We start from the raw sequence: 25,887 nt of genomic DNA, 5'->3' as shown, positions 1-25,887 counted from the left end.
TAGAGACCTCTTATTTGTGAGAGAAAAAAGAAATATTTTAGATGACTTTATGAAATAAATATATAGATTAATAAAATCTTTTCTTTATGCTATATATATGACATTGTCATAACATCATGGAAGAAGATTTTGTTAGATGTTAGATCCTTGTATTTCTTTCATTGTCTTTTATTTTTCCTTAATCTCATTCAATATCTTTTAGGCTCCATTTGGTTGGAGGAATTGCTCAATGTGGAATTCAATTATGCTGGAATAAGCTCTTTTCTAGAATTTGCACATTCTAAAAATAAATTCTGGAATATCATTTGTACTTGTTTGGTTGTCTTGGAAGAGGAATCGGTAGATGACTATTCCATGTTTGGTTGCATCAATAAATATAGGAATTAGAATAATTTTTTAAAAAAAATCTTAATATGAATTTATAAAAAATAATTTTTTTGTTAATTTTTAAAAAGTTTAATTAATTTACTACTCTCTTTATTATAAATTGACTTTATCAGTAAGAAAGGTATATCACAACCTTTAAATATATTTCACTTAATACCGAGTTAAATGTATTTCAAAGTTTTAATATCTAGTGTGGACCTCACTTAAATGTATTTGCTTGCTTAGCCCACACATTATTTTCCCAGTGAGAGCAACCCAAGTTTAATCAATTTGCTTTGTCATACCCATATTTTTGGATCTTAAATTCATTGGATTTAAATCTAGTTATTTTAAAATTATATTCAATATTGGCTTAAAAAAATTCCATTATAAGCATGATTTTTAAATACATATGTTTATTATTAAAGAAGTCAAAAGTTAAAATTATAAATTATAAATATTTGACAACTTTTTTTAAAATTTTAATTACATTTGAAGAATTTGATTATAAATACTATTGTATGCATAAAGAATATTAAAAAATTATGTCAAATGTAACTATAAGTTTGAATATAATATCAAAACTAAAATCATTTTATTTTTGGGTAAGATTTGTCAATGTTTGATAGCCTTAATTGGGTGTGAAGGAAAGTCTAAAGACTATTCTCATCCTTATTAAGGGAGATGCCAACTACCTTCCTTTTTGATGAATACAAACATTTTAGTTTTAAATATTAAAAAATATATATATATATATGATATTTGAACATAGTCTTATTTAAAAGGCTAAAGATAAAATTTATTTGTAATGATAATTTTAACAAAAGTTTATAACAGATATCAAGTCCAATATTAGTCATTTTTTCATCAATAAAAATCCTTATACAAATTATAGCTATGCATTTTTTTTCATATGTTCCCAACAAATAAATGCAATTAAAAGGCAAACAAGACATCGTGAAAAGTAAATTTCAGTCTTCTGACTATTGCAACACTTGCACTCTACTCCATCATCATGCACTGTACTTATTGTTTGTGCATCACTACTCCAATCAAAGAATCCACACCCATCATGTTCCTACAGTAGCAAGTATTCATTAGTTCCTAGTATAAAAATTAATTATTTTTTATGCTAATTTCTAAAAAAATTAATAACAACCTTTTTTTTATTCGCACAACACCAAAATTTATGCCTAGAATTTTTTAGTGTATTGGAGATTTTTAACAAACAAGGGCCAACACCACATTGACATGTTGGCACATTGATTAAAGCCATCAACCTTGCAACATAAAAAATACATTAGTTAAATGAAAATACACATACTATAATAAAAGCCTTTTACATCAATATACAGAATCTTTATAATTATTATTAGAAGCCTATTTAAAGATCAATTTATGTAGCCAAGGAGTTGTTTACAACAAAATTAATCATTGCATCTATTTCAATGGTGCAAAATTGAAATTCAATTGGATCATTATATCGAGTGATATGAAATCCTAAAAATTCTAAGTATAACATCTCATACTGTTGCATTATTTATGGGAGTGAAGAATCAAACAATCAGTTTCTAAAAATGATAATTCATTTTACCAACTAACAACCCTGCTAGAAATGAGGTTTATATAATGAAAGATAAGATTCTTTAGAGCAGGAGAGGCTCATATTTAGATTTTCTTTCTTTCATAGAAGTTAGAACAATGTTTTCATATTTTGAATAGAAAATCTAAACTCTTGCATTTTTAAAAATAAATAAAAGCTATTTGAGTTTAGACATCAATAATAGCCAAATGGAAAGAAATCAAGCCATTTGTTGTCATGAAATCTATGTTGAAGTTTAGAACTGACTACAACAGAGTGGAAAATAACCTCTAACTAAATGTCTACATCAGATATTTCCAATATGAGAAAAAGATATAATTTTCTTTCTTTCATAGAAGTTAGAGGAATGTTTTCATATTTTGAATAGCAAATATTAATTCTTGCACTTTTAAAAAGAAATGAAAGCTATATGAGTTTAGACATCAATAATAGACGAATGGAAAGAAATCAATCCATTTGTTGTCATGACATCTATGCTGGCGTTTAGAACTAACTAAAATGGAGTGGAAAATAACCTCTAACTAAATGTCTACATCAGACATTTCCAATATGAGAAAAAGATATCATTTTTACTTGAACATGACTAGAAAGAAGATAACAACATTGTGCACACCCAAAAAAAAATGACATTTTCCAAATTAAGACATTATCTATAGGAGCCAAACAACACAATAGTTAAACTAAAATGTTGATGCAAACATTAGTAATGTTAATGTAGATATTACTACTATAATAAATACTAAAAAAAATGTTAAAAATTCAATCTAAAAACTATTTTAGACACAAGAAGTAACTACAAGATGACCACTAAATCATTATGGAGCAATTAGATGTCATGTAATTTTAGGAACTAAATGATGAATTCTCTAGCAAAGCATATTATTTAGATGAGAAACATACAATGTAAAATGTGCCACATGAAGGTGGGATTTAGTCTCATAGACAGAAACTAGAGCTTAAACAAAATATTAGAGGAAGTTGAGGGATGATAATAACTTGCTCTAATCTACCATGGAGCAACAAAATGCATGGGTCAAAATCATATCCAAACAAATGACAATTACAAGTCAGGCCATATAAGAATAACATCATAGAATCTTTTGATTATAGATAGCTCACATGTTTGATTAAAATAAGTTACAATATAGTGATGTTTCTTAAAATATTTATATGACAAAAGCAAGGGAATGACTACTTGTAATCATACACAAATTGTAGAAGACAATTACATGTGGTCTAACTTAGGCTGACCACAAAAACAAGCATGTGCATAAACATTATCATTCATATAAACATCTTCAATATAAACTAGAAATGGAGTCAAGGATAAAAGTATACAATCAAACTAAGAAATGAAAATATGTTTGCAACTAATTAAAATCATAAGGCATGCTATGGAGTAGTCAAATATAAATGTCACTATATAATGGAAAATAGTTGTAAAAGAGACTCTAGAGTCCTCCATACTTAAGTTGTATGTATTTGACTCTCTCCCCCTCGGTCATCCTCAAGAAGCATTTTCCTCTTTTGGTTTCAACCAAAAAATCATCATAGGCCTTTATCATTGAATCTTCACTAATCCTAGGTATGCCTTTGAGGGCATTAGATATTTTCTCTCTAATAGATTCAAAATCCTCTTCATCCACTTTGGCAACATAAGGCTTTAACATGCCCTCATGGATCCGATTCATGGCTTCAAAAATGGTATCCATCAAACCAGCCATTCTCATCTTCTTTCTCTTTCCCTTCCTTGATGAAGATGGTGATACTCTTTGACTACCACTTGCACTTGATTGGTTGGATTGAAAAAAGTCTTCATCCAAATGACTATTAGCATCAACTGATATATTGAAATCCCCAACATCATCAAGATCAATGGCATCATCCATAATGTTCCCTTCCTTTATCTTCCAAGCCATGGTACCTGTAGTATTATCTGCCATGTCATTTCCCACAATGGAGGCTAACTCATTGTAGTATTGGAATGGCTACCTTTTATACACTTTTGCATTTATGAAATCTTTCCTCTATAAATTGGGAAACAATTGAAATGGTTAGTTGTCTTTCAATACTAAATTTACAAATATAAAGTTATACTTAAACAAAATGAATAAATTAAATACCATTTTACCTACAAAAACTCATTCCAAACACTATCTTCAGCATCCATGCAATGTGTACCTTCATTCCAAGCAAAGCCACTTATATTTCTTAAATCTTTCATTACTCTAAATCCCACTTTCCATGTTTTGAATTTATTCTTCAAATTATCCTTGGTCAGATTTTTCTTCAGCTCATCATTGAACCACCATTCAATGGTAGTCCAAGCTTCCTTTTTGAAACCACCTTCACCTTTTTGATCAAGCTACACTTGCTTTTGAAGGAAATCAAGGAATTTATGCTCCATATCCCTAGTCCATAGCACCCTATTCCTAGAAGGTGCATTGCTAACTTGTGTTTTGTGAGCCATGCTAAGGAACATAACAAAATATTAGACCTGAATAATGTGTATGGAAAAATGAAAGTATAAGTAACTAAAATTAGACCTATCCAAGTATAATCAGAGATCAAATATATGCATCTGATTTAAAAGACCTATTAAGGATTTTTGAGACCATAGTATGCATTGAAGATGGTGGAATAAATAAACATAATAGAAACCAACACCAATCAATATACATACAACCACATTATGTCAAGTTAATGAAAATTTTGCAAAATTGTAAAAGGTAGGAGTCTAACAAAAATAAAGGTTACTTATAGTAGTTAGAAAGGTTGAGAGAGGTTTTTAATACATTGTAAGGTCAAATCATTGGTGGAGGTCAGTTTGAGTAAAACAAGTCCTCTTTCCTAGTTTCAAACCAATATCACAATCCTCTAAAGCTCCAATACCATCAACAATGCTTTGAACATAGTTCTATTTTGAGTCCTTGTTCACTTCTCTATCATCTACCAATTTAGATCCATAAACCATGGGGGACAAGGACAAGTGAGGAGTAAATATGTTTGGTTTTCTCTGATGGGTGGTTGTTGTTGTTGATAAGGCATCGTTTCCCAAGGGCTTGTTGCTGTCGCTTTTTTTCCCTTGTGTTTTATCAAAAATGACCTCATGGAAATCCTTTCTACCCAGTTGAATTCTCAAGCCTAGAAACCCAACTTTGCTACTCCTGAAATCATTGTTTTCTATCTTGATTATGTAAGGATCATTTTGAACTTTAAGACGAAATGATTCATAGATTGTGTCTTATTTCTATGTGTTCTCTCTACAGCATCAGATTCTCCACGTCCCAAGAATAAGACTCCATTTCATAGCTCATTAATGCTTGTGACTCCTAAATGGCAGTAGAACTCTATTGCACAATGGTATAGAAGAATCTTTACCAAAAGAATTATCTGAATAAAGACATCAAGATTTATATGCACCCAAATATAAATCTATAGAGTAATGATATCAAAAGAGCCCTAGATTGTGGATAGACTCAGGGTGTACTTCATTTGTAGCCCTAAGAAGGCATGCTATTAATCAGGTACCTTGGCAGCTTGAACACTAACCTAATAATAAACCTAGAACTCTATAAGCCATTTCTTTGAGGTGATAGGCAAAATTGCCAAAAAACACAACACTATATGAAAGAAGGATAGCTTCTCACAAGGACACTAAGGATTACTAAACATGGGTGGAACAAGCAATCAACTATACACAATATTCTTCTCTTCACACAACTACCCCACACTCTGTACATGTTTACATAATGATTAGCAAGGAATTATGTGCTTTTAGCATTCTTTCCAAAATGGTAATATCCTCCTTTCATAGAGTACCAAAACATGATATGCTTAAAAAAACATTGAATAACATAGGTAAATGACTGTGCATTCAAAGGACAAAATGTGCAAAATAAGGATACCTATATTTTGTCCTACTTAAGCTAAGTTTTCTTAAAATAATGGGGGCAATAGTCTATTGGATTTCCCCATTTCAATAAAAAAAATAGCATTTGCGTATTGGAGAATGGGAAGTTGGGTCATGGATAACCTAATCTCTACTCTCTTATCTCTAAATTAGTGTCAAAATTCAATCAAACACAAATGATTGCAACACACAATTACACCATGCTATTCCCAAAACTTAGGAGAAGTGTAGTTAGGTGGATTTTGAATGGAAAGGATGTACCTCATGTCAAATTCATCCACTAATCTAGAAGAATGTATGAATTTGTTTACCAACTTGGCAGTAGTTGGAGATGATAGTAATGATGAAAAATTAACTTCTTAAATGTAGACTCAATGGAGAAAGAAAATGAGGAAAAAGTGAATAAAAGTTGCTAGCATTGCAGATTTCAGCACTATCTAATGAGTTAGAGCACTAAAAGTATAATAAAAAATTAGATTTGCAATACTACATAAGATGTTTTGAGACCACAATATGCATTGAAGATGGCCAAATAAATAAATATCATACAAACTCACACCAATCAATATACATATAGCCACATTATGTATCCAAAAATTCAACATAGATTGCATCAAATATGAAAACTAAATATCATTGAAGATACCAATCACAAGAAAACAATGTGTGCATTGGAAACAAATAGCATACAAACTCACACTAGTCATTACTTACAACCACATTATGTATCCAAAAATTAAATCAGAAATCAGCTTTAAAATACTACATAAGATGTTTTGAGACCGTGCAGTATGCATTGAAGATGGTAAAATAAATAAATATCATACAAACTCACACCAATAAATATATATACAACCACATTTTGTATCCAAAAATTCAATATAGATTGCATCAAATATGAAAACTCAATATCATTGAAAACACTAGTCACAAGACAATAGCATATGCATTGAATTACAAATGAAAGAAAAAAATATTATACAAACTCATACTCATCAATATACTCACAACCACATTATAATGATGATAAAAATATCACATATAATTCATTCATTTTAAATACCACACACATATCAATATATATATCCAAAATATTTGCCAATATATATTCTACAAAAAAATGTATTGTTCCAACTATAACTAAGCTCGTGCCCTATAGTCTTTCCACGTCCTCTAAGCTATTTTATCTCAAAAGTTTCCCCAATCATCTCTATCTTGTTGAGTCATCCCATATGTCTAAAGTATGGGTATATTTATCCCATCAAATTCATCCACTTCACTTTCAACTTCACAAGGAATGTTGTCCTCTATCATAATGAAGTTGTGCAAGATGCAACATGCTAAGACAATCTTAGTTTGTGTCATGATTTGATACAATGTTGCATGCCTCAAGATAGGAAAACATTTATTTAGAATGCCAAATGTATGCTTTATTGTATTCTAAAGTGAGGAGTGCCAGTGATTAAATAGCTCTCATGGAGAGTTAATCGGATTTGCTCTACAAAACTCCTTTAGATGGTAGCATGTACACTGATAAGGGGCAAGAAATCTAGGTACATTTGGATATCCTACATAAACTAGATAAAATTTACCTACACAAATGTACCAAAAGTATATTGATATAACCTTGACACATCTCTCATAAAATCAAAGGAACTAAACATTAACAAGTTGATTACACATACCAAGGGGAACTACTAGTGGATCTGATCTAGACGAAGTAGAAGCAAGAACATGACTATCTGCTATAGACCCCTCCCAACCAGCAAGAATGTATTGAAACTTATAATCAAAGGAACACACACCCATAACATTCTGTGATAGGTTGCCTTTTCTATCACGATATTTAGCTTAGTTGTCAACATCAATAGTAATTGATATATGGGTCCCATCTATTGCTCCAATACAATCCTACAAATCATGAATTTGCATTTAAAAACATATTATTATTTGTAATAATCAAAATAAAAAATATATGGCAATAGGAGATGTGCCCTGAAGTAGGGATCAAAATGATCCTTCCTAAGGATTTGAGAAGTGTTTGGCTTAGCGGGCAACATATAGTCAGCATGGAGTGCTAAGATAGCCCTCAAGACATTGTGGATGTATCTACTAATTGTCTCTCCTAAGTGATCAAAATTATGAGAAATTTTATGATTCCTCAAATTGTGCCCAAGTGTGTGGAGGAACATTTGGAGGAACATCACTAGTTGTTCTTCTAAAGTGATGTTGCAAGAATCTCTAATGATTCCTTTTTGCCTAAGAATAGTGGATAGATGAAAGAAGGTTGTTCTACTCATATGCAGCTAGTCATGGAAATCAGTCTCATTTAAATGAATAATACTCTTATAAAATGGGATTTCATTTCTTTTCCACTTATGCCTCTCTCTTCTTGCTTCTTGTGAAGATGCCATAATGGATATTGCAAGGATGAAAAGAATGGCTACAAGAGAAAGCATGATTCTGTCCTCCTACCAATGAAACCATGAATCCTTGGATCATTAGCAAGATCCATCAATGAACTAGATAAAAAAGTCAATACCAACGATTAGGAGAGTGAAATCTAAAACAAAAATCAGTTTGCTAACATGGATATTAACCTTTAAATTATAAGCTTTCCCTATACATTTTAATAGGTTATATAAGTTATTATTATATTTAGAAGGCAACTTTGTATACTCTCAAATTTCTATTATATTAATGAAACTAAAGGTCAGCAGTGAATGTGCAACAATATAATGACATAGAACTCAAACAACATCGTAAAAAAACTATCAGCTAGTCACCTCTAGACCTAATCATGTAGCAAGTGAGGTCAAGTCTAGTGGTGGAAGGATTTGAGTTCTTATGGCTGAAGTATTGGGTTGTCTAATTAAGAAACAATGCTAACAATTATCATTGGAAGGGCATTGTCATCAATCCAAATGTCAAACCAACCACACATTCTCAGTTCATAAATGAGTCCTCAAGATTCCAAATAAAATGATATCTCCCTCATCTCACATGATGAATTGTCTAAAACACGATAGAAAAATACTTAAGTGGCCAAGCATGATCCTAAGGCCATGCCAACAATGATGTCAACAATGGGATGGGAGTTGGTGCATAGAATGGAATTAATGATAGATTGCAAGAAATGCTTAGCATAAAGTCTATCTAACAGCTGAAAAGATTTAGTGGAGATTTAAAAGTCACATGTACATTGCCAATGTATGGCATCTATAACAATGCTTTATTTAAAGGAGAAATGTGATGCTTAGCCCCTCACTTTTCAATCTAACATCAAGATTATTGAATCAAAATAGAATAAGATGAGGTAGAGGAAATTAGCTTAATTAATTGAATTAACTAAGCTTGATTAGCTTAGCTTAATGGAGTGGTATAGTTTGTACAACATACCCACATTGAGAATAATGAAAGTTGTGTAATGGAATGCTTGCATTACTACCTCATCGAATGCATGTTTTGTGTCTCCTAAGAAAGGTTGCATAACATTTGGGTATTTGCAATGGATGACTAGTACAAATTTTCTTTCATTCTTGTGGTGTATTTAATGTTGCTAGGGGCAACTAAGACTTTGGCATCCCTATCTAAGAAGGGAGCCAACTATGAAGGTATTCAAATCTATGTTTCTGTCAGAATTTGAACTAGGTTTTTTATTTAACCCCTTCTATATTTTAATCTCTAATTTACAATAGATGCACTTCGACACAAACAATGTGTTGAGAGAGTGGGACATAGATTCTATGGACACTTGTAGTTGGAGCACAATCAATTGTGCAATTGATGGATCTATCATGGCAATGAGAGTATAATATAACCTATTCTTTCTAATTTAGTTTTTGGATTATTGAAATCACTATTTTGAGAAAACTAGTAGATGTTTTGTCATAGCAATGCGAGCTGACATATAATTTTTTAGCTGCTTCATTTTTGTCATTTCTAAACCTAGGTGTTTGTAAGAGTCTCCACTATTTTTCATTCAAGTGAAGAAAATTTAGAGTGATAAATATGATTGTGTAGATGTCATGGGTCTAGATGTTTTATGGAAAATATAATAAATTAAGTGTGGAAATATAGGCATCTTAGAGATCAACTCAAGGAAAAGCATGGATCTTTGTTAGGGTTCAGCATGCTATATAGCCAGGGGACTACTGGGATTTTTTGGAAATTAAACATCAACACCTGCAGGTTGTCCTCAAGCCCCATGCCCATCTACCCTGTCAGGTCACCGTAGGCATCCATGAACGATAGGCATTCATTTTGGTAGGTGAGATTTTGAATTTGAACATTGAGAGGGAAAAGAATGGAATGTGACAAAAGGAATGTTTCTACATTCATTTTTAGTAAGTGCAGATCAAGTAGATCATAAAAAAGTTGTAGAGCTAAGCAGAGAACGAAGAGGAAGGAAGTTTGTGCCTGCAGTTGCACATGTCACCTCTGTTCATTCTGTGAGTTTTTTGTTATTTGGATTCATCCTGTTAAAGCAGTGATTGCTCTAGGCACTATTGTATGTAGCCATTAGAGTTGCAGGTTCTAAAGTTTATTGAAGTTTGTAGTATCATCAGTTTAGGGTTATTTTAGGGTTTTCTGGTTGAAGCCGAATGCTCCCAGATTTTGTAATAGTTTAATGCAAGATTGAATAGAAAGCAAGTAGCATACTTAATCCATTGTTCTTCATCTTCTATTCATTACATTTGACAAGTGTGGTTGAAAGCTTAAAGCTTTGGCTCTCTATTTTTAATGGTGAATGCATTCATGTTAGAATTTTCTAAGTTATAAACTTTAGTTGGAGCTGAGCTCACTCGACATCTATTGTTGCCGAGCATTTCCTTTTGTGAGCCAAGAATACTCAACATTTGCTGTCGAGCTCCTCTTTGTGCCGATTTCACTCGGCACCTATTGCTTGTCACTCGACACCATCAAGTACCGAGTAATTTCTGGCACTCGGCACCTTCTTGTGTCGAGCACTTTTCTTCAAGTGCCGAGCAACCTGCCACTCGGCACATTCATGTGCTGAGAAAAATTGGCACTCGACAATTGTGAGTGCCGAGAAAAATTTTTAGGGTTAAGGTTGTGAGACTAAGTTTTATTTTAATTGATATTTCTCACATGGTATCAGAGATTTAAGGCCCCACATCCATAGTGAGTTAGGGCATTTTTTTTCTTGGGATATTTATAATGACAAGAGATGCAGGAAAGATATGGCAGCAGCCACCATCATTTAATGGACAGAATTATGATACATTTGCAAAGAAAATGAAAACCATTATGGTTGCAAATGATTTGTGGGAGTTTGTGGTTAATGGATTCAATGATGTGACTGATCCAACTTAATATACTACCCTCACAAATGCACAGAAGACTCATTTGAAAGAGTCAATGAGGAAAGATGCAAAGGCATTAAGTCTTATTGAAGCAACAATGACAGAGACAGTATTCCCTAAGATTGTAGCAGAAAATTATGCAAAGAAAGCATGGGATATCCTTGAGACAAACTTCAAGGGGATTGATAAAGTCCGTACTGTAAAGCTACAAAATATAAGGAGGGAGTTTGAGAACCTTCAGATGAAGGAAAATGAATCAGTTGCAGACTTCAGTTCAAGGACCTCCAATGTGATTAACCAACTGAAGTCAAATGGAGAAGACTATCAAGAGCAGAGGATAGTGGAGAAGATATTGAAGAGTTTACCTCATAAATATGACCATTTGGTCATGACCATAGAAGAAGCAAAAGACCTCATTGTTTTGACAATGGATGAGTTGATGGGTTCTCTTCAAACCCATGAGAATAGGATCAACAGATCTACTTCTTCTACTTCCCAAGAGCAAGCATTCAAGGCTCAGTCAAATCCAAGAGGAAGGGGGAGAGGAAGAAATGGCTTAGGCAAAAACTCTAGAGGTAGAGGCCGAGGTAATGGAGGACAAAAGAATGCTGTAGTAGAAAGCTCAGGAAGAGCAGATGGAGCAAGTAGCTCACAAAATACTTCAAGAGGAGGTAAGAAAAACTAAAACTCAAATAAGAGTAATGTAGAATGCTACTACTATCATAAATATGAGCATTATGCAAATGAATGCTGGAAGAAGTAGAATGATCAGTCAGGACAAGAAAATGTGGCTGATGTGAACATGGGAAGTGGACCCAATGCTGCTGCCTTCACATGTGTAATGTTGGTGAAGAAGGAAGCCCTAAGGTTTGGTACCCTGATAGTGGATGTAGCAACCACATGAGTGGTAATGAAACCTTGTTTTCATTCATTGACAAGAGTTTCAAATCAGAAATTAAAATGGGTAACAATGGAACCCTACCAGTTGTGGGTAAAGGATCTATTATGGTCCACACCAAGAAAGGTGAGAAAAGGGAAATACAAAATGTGTATTTTGCCCTTGGTATGAAGCACAATTTGATGAGCATTGCTCAACTCATTCAAAATGGATACAAAGTGTTGATGGAGAATGATAGTTGTATCATTCATGAAAAAGATGGGAGCAAGAACCTACTTGCAACAGTTCAAATGACAAAGAACATAATGTTTCCCTTGAGGATTGAGACATGTTTCTCATCTCAAGTTAGTGTTGCACCTCCCACACAATCAGCTCTAAGGAGTGTGATTGAAGACCACTCACGGCTATGGTACCTCAGGTATGGTCATCTTGGCTATGCTGGTTTAAATTTATTATCAAATAAAAGAATGGTAGAAGGTTTTCCACTTGTAGGAAATTCTTGTGACAAGTGTGAGGCTTGTATTTTGGGTAAGCAACATAGGCTTCCCTTTAATTTTGAAAATTCTAGGAGGGCTAGATATCCATTAGAGTTAGTGCATACCGACCTAGTCGGTCCTATGCAAGTTACTTCCATTGGGGGGAGTACTTATTTCATGACATTTATTGATGATTTCAATCGTAGGACATGGGTGTATTTCTTAAAGAATAAATTTGAAGCATTTGATAAATTTGTAGAATTTAAAGCCCAGGCTGAAAGAGAATATGGACACTATATCAAGGTCCTAAGATTAGATAGAGGAGGGGAGTATACCTCCAATTCTTTTGTAAATTTTTGTAGGAAACATGGCATTAAGAAAGAGCTCATAGCTAGCTATACCCCACAACAGAATGGAGTGGCTGAAAGAAAGAATAGGACTATTGTTGAAATGGCAAGGAGCATGATGAAAGAGAAAGGTCTCCCAACTGAATTTTGGGGAGAGGCTGTGGCAACAGTAGTTTACCTAATTAATAGGTGTCCTACAAAGGCAGTCCGTGAAAGAATCCCAATGGAAGCATGGTCATGAATAAGATGGATAGTTGAACACTTAAGGGTGTTTGGATGTGTAGCATATGCACATGTGCCTAAAGAGCAAAGGCAAAAATTTGATGACAACGGTGTGAAATGCATTTTCATAGGGTACAACCCAGAATCAAAGGCATACAGATTGTATGATCCATTGAACAACAAGATGATGCTTTCAAGAGATGTGGAATTTCTTGAAAATCAATCTTGGTATGGAAAAATTGATGAGTCACCAAGCACTTCAAGTAAAGTGCCAATTATTAGTGAAGAGGATGTTGATGAACAGCAAGAAGGAGCAGATAGAAGAAAAGGCAAGCAGATTCAGACATTGTCAAGCTCCTCTAAGCATGACCGAGTGTCAGTACCAAGTACCAGTAAAGACCAAGCTAGTCGGCAAAGCAACAATAGTGAAGATTCTAATCCCACACTCTCCTCCCTATTACCAAGAAAGACCAAGAGTCTTAGGGAGATATACCAAGATGAAAGGTATGAAGATTATGATGAGAGTGTTAATTTTGCATTATTTTCTCATAGTGATCTGGTATATTTTGAGGAAGCTATTAAGGAGAAGAAATGGTGTAATGCCATGGATTAGGAAATAGATTCCATAGAAAGGAATGAGACATGGGAGCTAACTGAATTGCCTCCCAAGAAGTAACTGATTGGAGTAAAATGGGTCTATAAGACCAAATGCAATGCGGAAAGCAAGATTGATAGGCATAAGGAAAGGCTGGTAGTTAAGGGCTAAAGATAGCAATATGAAAGAGATTATGATGATACCTATGCCCCGGTTGCAAGAATGGAAACCGTGCATGCTATCATAGCAATTGCAGCTCAGCATAAGTGGAAGGTATTTCAAATGGATGTGAAGTTTGCCTTCCTAAATGGTGTATTGAAAGAAGAAGTATATGTGGAGCAACCACCTAGTTATGAAGTTGCAGGTGAAGAGAACAAAGTATATAGATTGAAGAGATCTCTTTACAGGCTCAAGAAAACTCCACGGGCATGGTACAGTAGGATTGACTCATATTTGATGAGCAATGGCTTTAGCAAAAGCAATGGTGAGCCCACTCTTTACATCAAGGCAGCAGATGGTAATGTATTGATTATTGTCTTGTATGTAGATGACTTGATTTTTACTGGTAATGATAAGGCTCTAATTGGTGAGTTTAAAGAGGCCATGAAAAGTGAATTTGAAATGATAGACCTATGTCTCTTGAAATACTTTCTAGGCATAGAAGTAAAACAAATGCATGATGGCATCTTCATCTCTCAAGAAAAGTATGCAAGGCAGATCTTGGAGAGATTTAAAATGTAGAACAATAAGGCAGCCCCCACACCAACAGTAGTAGGTCTGAAGTTAAGCAAGGAAGACTCTAGCAAGAGAGTGGATCCAACACTTTACAAGAGTATGGTTGGAAGTCTAATGTATTTGACTGCAACTCGGCCAAACCTAATGCATGTAGTAAGTCTAATTTTTAGATTTATGGAAACAACAAAGGATTCCCATTGGCAAGAGGGAAAGAGGATCCTAAGGTATGTGAAAGGTACCAAGGGATTCGGGATTTTGTATACTGCATCAAATGATTTCAGGTTGGTTGGCTATACTAATAGTGATTGGGCTGGAAGTTTAGATGATAGGAAGAGAACTTCTGGATACATGTTTCATATGGGATCGGGTGCAATTTCATGGGCATCCAAGAAGCAACCTATTGTTGCTCAATCTACAGCAGAGGTTGAATACATTGCAGCAAATGCAGTGGCATGTCAAGCAATTTGGCTAAGGAGGATCTTGATAGATTTGAATGAAAGGCAAGAGGATCAAACCACAATTTATTGTGACAACATCTCATCAATTGCATTGTCCAAGAATCTAGTCTTCCATGGGAGAAGCAAACACATAGAAATTAGATATCACTCCATCAGAGAGTTGGTGGAGAATGGGGATATCAAAATGAATTTTTGCAAGTCTGAGTAGCAGCTAGCAGACATTTTCACAAAGTCATTAGGCATTGTATCTTTTGTACACCTAAGAGAGTGTCTTGGTGTAGTTGATTTGGATCAGCTGTGATCCTTGTTTGTTTGGCTCAGGAAAAAGGGGGAGTGTTGGAAATTAAACGTCAACGCTTGCAGGTTGTCCTCGAACCCCACGCCCATCTACCCTATCAGGTCACCGCAGGCATCCATGAACAGAAGGCATTCATTTTGGTAGGTGAGATTCTGAATTTGAACGTTGAGAGGGAAAAGAATGGAATGTGAAAAAAATAATGTTTCTACATTCATTTTTAGTAAGTGCAGATCAAGAAGATTAGAAAAAAGTTACAGAGCTGAGCAGAGAATGAAGAGGAAGGATGTTTGTGCCTGCAGTTGCACGTGTGTCCTCTGTTCATTCTGTGAGTTTTTTGTTACTTGGATTCGTCTTGTTGAAGCAGTAATTTCTCCAGGCACCATTGTATGTAGCCATTAGAGTTGCAGGTTCTAAAGTTTATTGAAGTTTGAAGTATAATCAGTTTAGGGTTATTTTAGGATTTTCTGGTTGAATCTGAATGCTCCCAAATTTTGTAATAGTTTAATGCAAGATTGAATAGAAAGCAAGTAGCATACTTAATCCATTGTTCTTCATCTTCTATTCATTGCATTTGACAAGTGTGGTTGAAAGCTTAAAGCTTTGGCTATCTAGTTTTAATGGTGAATGCATTCCCATTGGAATTTTCTAAGTTATAAACTTTAGTTGGAGCCGAGCTCACTTGGCATCTATTGTTGCCAAGCATTTCCTTTTGTGAGCCGAGCATACTCAGCATTTGCTGCCAAGATCCTCTTTGTGCCGAGTTCACTCAGCACCTGTTGCTTGTCACTCGACACCATCAAGTGCCGAGCAAGTGCTGAGTAATTTTTGGCACTCGACACCTTCCTGTGCTGAGCACTTTTCTTCAAGTGCCAAGCAACCTACCACTTGGCACATTCACGTGCCGAGCAAAACTGGCACTCGGCAATTGTGAGTACCGAGCAAACTTTTTAGGGTTAGGGTTGTGAGACTAAGTTTGATTTTAATTGATATTTCTCACAGGCCTATCCTCTGTTTATAGGAATCCCTGAATCATATTGATTCAATCCATTAGTGTTGTAGGCTATAGAGGGCATTAGGACCACCCTCCATACTTGGATACAAAAACAATGTCTCTTATTATAACACAGTGACATAGTAGTATAATAAAGATTTCAGAGTTTCTATGCTGTATGATTATCAATCCTCCAATACTGGGATAATGTATTATTTATTGTTGTTGTATTTAAAAATATCATTGCATGATATCGTAGGGCTTTTAATTACTACTTCAACACTAATGCATAGCACAATTAGTCATTGTGTTTCCATGTATGAAACCAAAATTTATTTACTTGCACTCTTTTTGCAAGTGGGAGGCAATGATGCATTTTTTTACTCATTTGGTTAGGAGGATAATAAAATTTTTTGGTTTAGTTCATTGCCTTGATTTTAGTGCTTTCAGCACCAAATGAACTTCGTCGATTGCATTTATTTCTACCTACAGTAACTTAATATTCTCTACACATCTCAAGGAAAGTGGAAAATATATTTTGTTTTAAGAAAATCAACACAAGTTATAGAAGTCCAATTTGGTTATTCTAGATATAAAACAATATTGTCATGTGGACTTGTACTAAAATTCAATCTTTCTTATCATCAATAATTTTCCAGTGATATTCACTCCTTTTACTCTTAAAATTTGAATGTGTAAAATTTGATAAAAACATGTTTAGGTCTTTAGGTTTAGAGCTTTACAGCCATAGCATTTTGTATAGAAACTAGATAGAACTCTCTCACATTTGTATACATAATAGAAAGAAGTGTAATAATCACCGATATTTGGAGAAAAACATCTATAATAGTTGCGAAGTATTACACCAAAATAAAATTATCAAAATGTAGAGGAATGGACTATCTATTAAAATATGTCAAGGATTAAATAATGCACTGTACTATGATTTTAATAGCTAAGTACATATATGAGAATACAATTACTAGGTTCCAGACTCCATCGAGTCGAATTACTAAGGAATTTGCAGACTATATTTTCAGTCAGTTCTTTCTTTAATAGAAGGAATTCCTTGTTACATATAAGATAAAATGTTCTAAGAAAAAGAAGGATGAACAAACCCATTTATTACTACTATAAACAAACCATTGAGCAATATGAAGGCAAAGGAATACAACCAGTGTTGAACTATTTGATACCAAGAATTGTAATATTATATCAAAATATCTTTACATCACCTTTGAGACAGGAGCTTCATTACACAAAATATGGAAATGGTTCAAGCCATTTACGAATTTGTAAATAAACATTTTGAGAAACTAATACAAACCCTAGTCCTTTCTCCCAACACAAATTCTAGCTTAGATATCATAGTGCCTAGAGCCTAGAAAGTATAGGGAACCCTAGAAAAGATCTCCTAGAAAACAACAAATCCTTCTTAGAAAAAAAAACCCTCATTAAATATCATTAATAAAAATTGAGAAAAATATAAACTCTATAAAATCTCATCGTCTGTTGCAAGTAAACCAACACCTTTGCTTGTATTCCTCAGCAAAAACCACATTGACTCTACTTGGCAATAGAAGTGAATACCTCCACGAGAAGAAACCATGTGCAAATCTATGACGACGATGTCAAAAACTCCACAACATCAAGTGACAAACTCCATAAAAGCATCAAGCAGCAAAAGAACTCGCTTTTCCTTTTCACAGACCTGACAAGACATGCAATTGAGTTTGTAAAATTTTGGAATAAGCATAGCTTATCTTATTCTTCTCTCTTCTTTTTTTTCTTTCTTTTTATTTATTTATTGGAATCTCACTCTTCTCAATTTGAGGTCAAATGAAGAGGGTTGAATTCCAATTCTAATTTGATGGATTGCAAACAAATGCAATATTGGTGAATGCATGAATTGGGAATTTCTTATTCCACCTTAATTCTTGCAATCAAATGGGGCCTTATTGATTTTTCATACCTCTTCCTTGTACCTATTACATAGATTGATAATATATTTTGCATACAATCATTAGGTATTGTTAAATGTATGTTCATTATCAGATTGATAAAAGACTTGTAATTTGCCATCCTGATTTGCTATTTGTATTTCTAGCTCATGATCGAATTGAGTCAAGAGTGAAATGTTGGATACAATTGCTTAATTGAGTGTTGTCTTTGATGTTAGACAAATGTCATATCAGTCATCAAACAGAGTCTATTGAGCTCAAAAGGTAAGCATAGTAGTTTACAGAGTCTACCGAGCGTTGCTGTATATTGCATTGTAAAGATAGCTTCTACCGAGCTAACTTGGTTAACGAAGGAAGTTCAGTACTTACCGAGCTCACTCGGTGATTGAAGGAAACTATGACAGAGTATTTACCGAGCTGGGAAGGTAAGCGAAGAAAAGTTAGTGTTTACCGAGCTGGGAAGGTAAGCGAAGAAAAGTTAGTGTTTACCGGGCTGGGAAGGTAAGCGAAGGAAAGTCAATGTTTACCGAGTTCACTCGGTGTCCAAAGGATTTTTGCACAATTTGCAGTGCTTACCAAGCCTCACTTCGTTAACACTAAAGATCATTATGGTACAGTGTTTACTAAGCTGGGTTGGCTAGCGAAGGAATTTTGAAAAGTGTCAAATTAAGGCTAAAATTTATTTATGTGATGAATGTAGCCGAATCACGGTATAATTATTAATAATTTTAACTTGTATTTAAGGCTGACTTGATAATCAGAAAGGTATATATGAAGGATCAAGTTGCAAATTCAAGTGTACATGCGTGGATAAGATGTATGTGTGAATTGTGAAGGTGCAAGCAAATTTTTGAAGGATCAGATATCCTTGTGGAGCTACAAAGCTTTTATGTGATCAGAGAGGATCTAGTGAAGCAGAACAGAGATTTGTATCAGCAAAGATAAGTTGCATTATATTCAGATCATTCATTGTTACTTTCTAACAATTGTAGCCATGATTTCAAATCTCTTAACAGACTGGGTTTAATAGCCTTAAATTGTAAATCCTCTAACAAGGTAACAGTTCAGTTGAATTGTTCTAAAGACCTCTAGGAAGGCCACTCCTAATAGGGTGATTAAATCCTCTAACAGGGTCACACCTAACACTGTGTTTTGTAACCTTTAACAGGGTTGGCTCCTAACAGGGCTCACTTCAAAAGAGTGAAAAACAGTAACTAGTTACATTGGTGGTTTTTCCCATATTGGGTTTCCACGTTAAATCTGGTGTCTCTAGTGTTCATGATTGCTGAATTGTTTTGGTTATCAGTTCTTAATAATTATTAGTATTTGCTACATTATCAAGTTTTAGTAATCTGTAACTAAGATCAAGATTTTAGACATCTAAGGGACTGTGAAATGTTTTTGTGGTAACTGATTCACCCCCTCCCCCTCTCAATTACTCCATTCTCATTTCCAACAATTGGTATCAGAGCTTTTTGGTGCTTGCAAGAAAGGATTTCAAGGTTCTAAGCCAAAGATCAAGATGTCTTACAAAAGAGAAATTTCAAAACTGAACAGAGATAACTTCTCAGCATGGCAAGAATTGATGAAACTTCATTTGGCTACTGTTGGTGATACTAGACTGAAATACCTTGAAGAAAAATATGAAGAACCTTCTAGCACATTGTCAGTTAATGATATTGCCGAAAAGAAGACTCACAACAATATGATGATAGACATAGCATCTGCTCTCAGCTATGAAGAATTTGATGACATTAAGGACTACAAAACTGCCTTTGACATATGGAATAAGCTAAAGGAGATCTATGGAGGGGATGATAATGTGAGAAGAGCAAAATCAGAAAGTCTAAGAGGACAATTTGATCAAATGAGGATGAGAGAGGATGAAAACATTGCAAAGTATGTTGAAAGAGTTAAAGCATGTGTAAGTGCAATCAGGGCAACTGGAGGTGACATCAAAGGAGAAATAGTTGTAAGAAAAGTTCTCAGAACCTTGCTTCTTGTTTATGCAATTAGAGTCTCTGCAATACAGGAAAGAACATGTGAAGAAAATCATAAGATAAATCTTGAGGCCATAGTCGGAAGACTAACTGCATTTGAACTAGATAACTTTGACAACTATGTTCCAGCCTCCAAAAACATTGAATCAGCATTTCAAGCCAAGCTCTCACTCAAAGAGAAAAGCAAAAAGAAGATGGAATCACAGTCAGAAAGTGAAAATGAATCAAGCCAAAGTTCAGATAGTGATCTCGAAGTGATTGAAGCTCTACTAGCCAAGAAATATTCTAGAGGTAGAGGAAAATACAAAGGTAAAGTTCCTCTAATCTATTTTTCTTGTGATGAAATTGGTCATATTGTAGCAAGGTGCCCAAACAAGCAAAACAATGATGAAAAGAAAGAACACAAATGGAATGGCAAGAAAGACTTTAAATCATCCAAGAACAAAGGTAAGAAATCATGTTTCATGGCTGAAAATTCTAAGGATTCTGATAATAGTGAGGATGAAATTGTTTATATTGCTATTAAAGATGATTCTAATAGTGATGACGAAGATAAAATGGCTCTTATCTCTCATGTAAGTGAGAATGATACATGGATTATAGACAACGGTTGCTCACATCATATGACTGGTGATAAAACTAAGTTTGATCAGTTTGAAGACTATGATGGTGGCAGTGTGAGGTTTGGTAATAATGAACCTTGTTTCATAAAAGGAAGAGGAAGAATCTGTCTATCCAAAGAACTTATATGTAATAATGCCTACTGGGTTGAAGGTCTCAAACATAATCTGCTAAGTGTTGCACAATTACTAAATACTGGATTCAAGGTAGAATTCATGCATGGAAAGGCGAGACTGTTGAATGAGCAAGGAAAACTGATAGGATCTGGCACCCAAACTAAAGGTAACTTATTCTATCTAGAACTTGGTGAATGATCATGTTTTATTGCTCAAATTGAAGAGAGTTGGTTATGGCATAAAAGGTTGTGTCATGTCAATTTTGATAATTTGGTAAAAATAAGCAAATTCAAGAAAGTAAGAGGCATTCCTAACATTAAGAAACCTTAGGTTGGTCTATGCAAGAATTGTCAGATTGGTAAAATGGGAAAAACTAGTTTTAAAGGTAAAAAATATTAGTCTAAAGATATATTAGAAATTGTGCATACTGATTTATGTGGACCAATTGGAATAGAAAGCTATACTGGAGAAAAGTTTTTCATTCTTTTTGTTGATGACTATTCAGGAATGATAACTGTCATGTATCTAAGGAATAAATCAGAAGCATTTGAGAAATTCAAATGGTATTTGGCAAGAGTTGAAAAAGAAACAGGGAAAAGGCTAAAATGTTTAAGGTCAGACAGAGGTGGTGAATTCATTTCACATGAATTCAATAACTTCTACATTGAAAGAGGTATTAAAAGACAGGTTTCAGCACCAGGAACTCTAGAACAAAATGGAATAGCTGAAAGAAGAAACAGATCCATTATGGATTGTGCAAGAACCCTGATGATAGAAAAAAACATTACTATCAAATACTGGAAGGAAGCCATCAGCACTGCAGTTCATACCTTAAATCGAGTACAGTTGAAGAATGACTCATTCAAGACTCCCTGTGAATTATGGTATGGCTACAAACCCAATGTAAGTTATCTGAAAGTATTTGGAAGAAAATGTTATATTTTGAAAGAATCTAAAAAAGGAAAATTTGATGTAAAAGGTGATGAAGGAATATTTTTGGGTTATTCTTGCAAAAGCAAAGCATATAGATGTTTAAATCTATCCACTCACAAAGTCATTGAAAGTGCACATGTGAAAGTTGATGAGTTTGCAGACAAATCAGAAGAAGAAAGCAAAAAGATACCTGAAGACTACAAGAGATTTGTTTACATTGAACCTGATACTATACCAAGTATACCATTCACTCAAGAATCCTCAACTCCTGAGTCTTCAGTAACCGAGTTGCAAATAGTTCAAACCGAGCCATAGCAAAATTCAGACACTACCGAGCAAGTGTCTACTGAGTCTGCAGCAACCAAGCCAGAACAGCCTGAATATGAAATTGAAGCACAAGCAGATATCAATGAAACTCATTCAAGAGGTAAAGAACCTGTATTAGCTAAATATGTCAGAAGACATCATACACCAAATCAGATCATTGGAGACAAATATGAAGGAACCCTGACAAGAAGTAAGTTGAAAAATACTTGTTTACTTGCTGATTTTGAACCTAGAAGTATTAAAGATGCATTGGCAAATGATAGTTGGATTGAGGCAATGAATGAGGAAATAGAACAGATAGAGAAGAACAAGACATGGACTCTTGTACCCAAGCCTAAAAATAAGAATATAATAGGAACCAAGTGAGTATTCAGAAACAAGTTGACTGAAGATGGTAAGGTATCCAGAAACAAAGCTAGATTGGTATGCAAAGGATACTCTCAAGAAGAAGGCATAGATTATGGGGAAACTTTTGCTCTTGTTGCAAGATTGGAAGGAGTCCGAACCTTACTTGCATATGCTGCTCACAAAGGATTCAAAGTTTATCAGATGGATGTCAAGTCAGCATTCCTCAATGGAATACTGGATGAAGAGGTTTACATTGAACAACCTGAAGGTTTTGTTGATCCAGATAAAAGGAACATGGTCTGCAAATTACACAAGGCACTGTATAGTCTGAAAAAAGCCCCTAGAGCATGGTATGAAAGATTACATAACTATCTTATTCAGATTGGTTTTCAAAGAACTAATGATAATAGTAGCTTATATATAAAGGAAGGACCAGATAATAAGATTGTCTTGGCAGAAATATTTGTAGATGATATTGTTTTCACAGGGAATGATGATCTTTGTAAAGAATTTTCAGAACAAATGAACAAAGAATTTGAAATGTCTATGTTTGGTGAAATAAAATTCTTTGTTGGTCTTCAAATTCAACAAAATAAGAATGGCATCTTCATTACTCAATCAAAATACATCAAGGAGATATTGAAAAAGTTTGGTATGGAGGACTGCAAACCTGTTGGAACTCCTATGTGTACTAGATTGAAACTTACCAAAGATGATGAATCCAAAGAAGTAGACCAAACATTGTATAGATCTATGATTGGAAAGTTGCAGTATGTAGTTCATACCAGGCCAGATATTGCTCTTGCAGTTGGTATTATTGCAAGATTTTCAGTAAAACCAAGAGAAACTCACCTAATGGCAATTCAAAGAATAATGAGATATTTGAAAGGAACTGAAGATTATGGACTATGGTACAAATTTGGAGGTAATTTGGATCTGAAAGTTTTTACTGATGCTGATTGGGCAGGGAATCTTGATGACAGAAAAAGCACAAGTGGAGGAGCATTCTTTCTTGTAAAGAGATTGGTTTCTTGGAAAAGCAAAAAGTAGAATTGTACATCCCAATCTACAGCAGAGGCAGAGTATGTTGCTACAGTAGTAAACTGTTCCAACATTGTTTGGTTTAAGCAGTTATTACAAGGAATGAAGATGGAAATCAAAGAATCAGTTGTTATGTTCTGTGACAATACTAGTGCAATCAATATATCTAAGAATCTAGTGATGCATTCCAAAACCAAGCACATAGCAATAAAATATCATTTTGTCAGAGAATTGGTGCAGGACAAGGAGATCAGACTGGAATATGTGCATACAAAGGAACAAATTGCTAACATATTCACGAAGCCATTACCTAAGGATACATTCTTGTATCTTAGAGGTAAGTTAGGGGTCACTCCCCTATCTAAAGTTCACTAAAATAAAATTTTAAGTGATGCATCAACTTATGACAAGTTGAAAATCTATCAAGTTGATGCAGCAGAGTATTGAAGTCATTGCATATGAATCTGTACATAAGGTACATTGTAATCCAGTTGAGAGTACTTTTGGCATACGAGAAGAGCTTTTACTGTGTTGTATTGTCTTTGGCATGTGTTTTCAAAGAGGGAGAGTAAAACTGTAATATCTATTCTGAAATTTGTAAGCATTTGTAAAGGGAGAATAAAACTGTCATATCTTTTTGTTATACAATTCCTTCATAGAGGGAGATTACTAAAAGAGGGAGAAGTATTATGTTGACATATTGTGTTGCACTATAAGAGAAAGACTTGTTTTCAAATTTTATTCTGCTATGACATGTTGTGTTTCCATCAATGCCAAACAGGGAGATTGTTGGATACAATTGGTTAATTTAGTGTTGTCTTTGATGTTACACAAATGTCATATCAGTCATCAGACAGAGTCTACCGAGCTCAAAAGGTAAGCATAGTAGTTTACAGAGTCTACCGAGCATTGTTGTATATTACACTGTAAAGATAGCTTGTACCGAGCTAACTTGGTTAACAAAGTAAGTTTAGTACTTACCAAGCTCACTCGGTGATCGAAGGAAACTATGACAAAGTATTTATTGAGCTGGGAAGGTAAGCGAAGAAAAGTTAGTGCTTACCGACTGGGAAGGTAAGCGAAGAAAAGTTAGTGTTTACCAGGCTGGGAAGGTAAGTGAAGGAAAGTCAGTGTTTACCGAGTTCACTCGGTGTCCAAAGGATTTTTGCACAATTCGCAGTGCTTACCAAGCCTCGCTTGGTTAACACTAAAGATCATTATGGTACAGTGTTTACCGAGCTGGGTTGGTTAGCGAAGGATTTTTGAAAAGTTTCGAATTAAGGCTAAAATTGATTTATGTGATGAATGTAGCTGACTCATGGTATAATTATTAATAATTTTAACTTGTATATAAGGCCGACTTGATAATCAGAAAGGTATATATGAAGGATCAAGTTGCGAATTCAAGTGTGCATGTGTGGATAAGATGTATGTGCGAATTGTGAAGGTGCAAGCAAATTTTTGAAGGATCAGATATCCTTGTGGAGCTACAAAGCTTTTATGTGATCAAAGAGGATCTAGTGAAGCAGAACAGAGACCTATATCAGCAAAGATAAGTTGCATTATATTCAGATCATTCATTGTTACTTTCTAACAATTGTAGCTATGATTTCAAATCTCTTAATAGAGTGGGTTTAACAGCCTTATTGTAAATCCTCTAACAAGGTAACAGTTTAGTTGAATTGTTCTAAAGACCTCTAGCAAGGCCACTCCTAACAGGGTGATTAAATCCTCTAACAGGGTCATGCCTAACAGTGTGTTTTGTAACCTTTAACAGGGTTGGCTCCTAACAGGGCTCACTTCAGAAGAGTGAAAAACAGTAACTAGTTACATTGGTGGTTTTTCCCATATTGGGTTTCCACGTTAAATCTAGTGTCTCTAGTGTTCATGATTGCTGAATTGTTTTGGTTATCAGTTCTTAATAATTATTAGTATTTGCTGCATTATCAAGTTTCTCTAATCTATAACTAAGATCAAGATTTTAGACATCTAAGGGATTATGAAATGTTTTTGTGGTAGTTGATTCACCCCCTCCCCCTCTCAGTTACTCCATTCTCATTTCCAACATGAAATTAAATTATTAAGGCAATGAAGAAACTATATGTTCAAATATCTATGTATGATTGGTCTACAATTTTAAATCCACCGATCTGCAGATGTTGAAGTATTTATTAAAATTTGATGTTTCTCTTGAACTATCATGTGGCAATAAATATTGTTTCCAAATGACACTTTTTCAAAAGACATGTCTTGAATGGACATGTCCCATGTCCATTAATGACATGGATTCCTTAAATAAATATTAATTATC

General features: G+C 34.3%; 1 pseudogene; it reads right to left on the bottom strand.

Moving 5' to 3' along the window:
- Window positions 1–952: 952 nt before the first annotated feature.
- Window positions 953–1,080, bottom strand: LOC149530669 (U6atac minor spliceosomal RNA; annotated as a pseudogene).
- Between the last annotated feature and the right edge of the window lie 24,807 nt (window positions 1,081–25,887).

This window comes from Cupressus sempervirens, chromosome 11 (genome assembly GCF_028749045.1).
Source record: "Cupressus sempervirens isolate cs-2001-9-10 chromosome 11, ASM2874904v1, whole genome shotgun sequence".
Classification (NCBI taxonomy): domain Eukaryota; kingdom Viridiplantae; phylum Streptophyta; class Pinopsida; order Cupressales; family Cupressaceae; genus Cupressus; species Cupressus sempervirens.
This window is presented reverse-complemented; position numbering and strand designations above follow the sequence as displayed.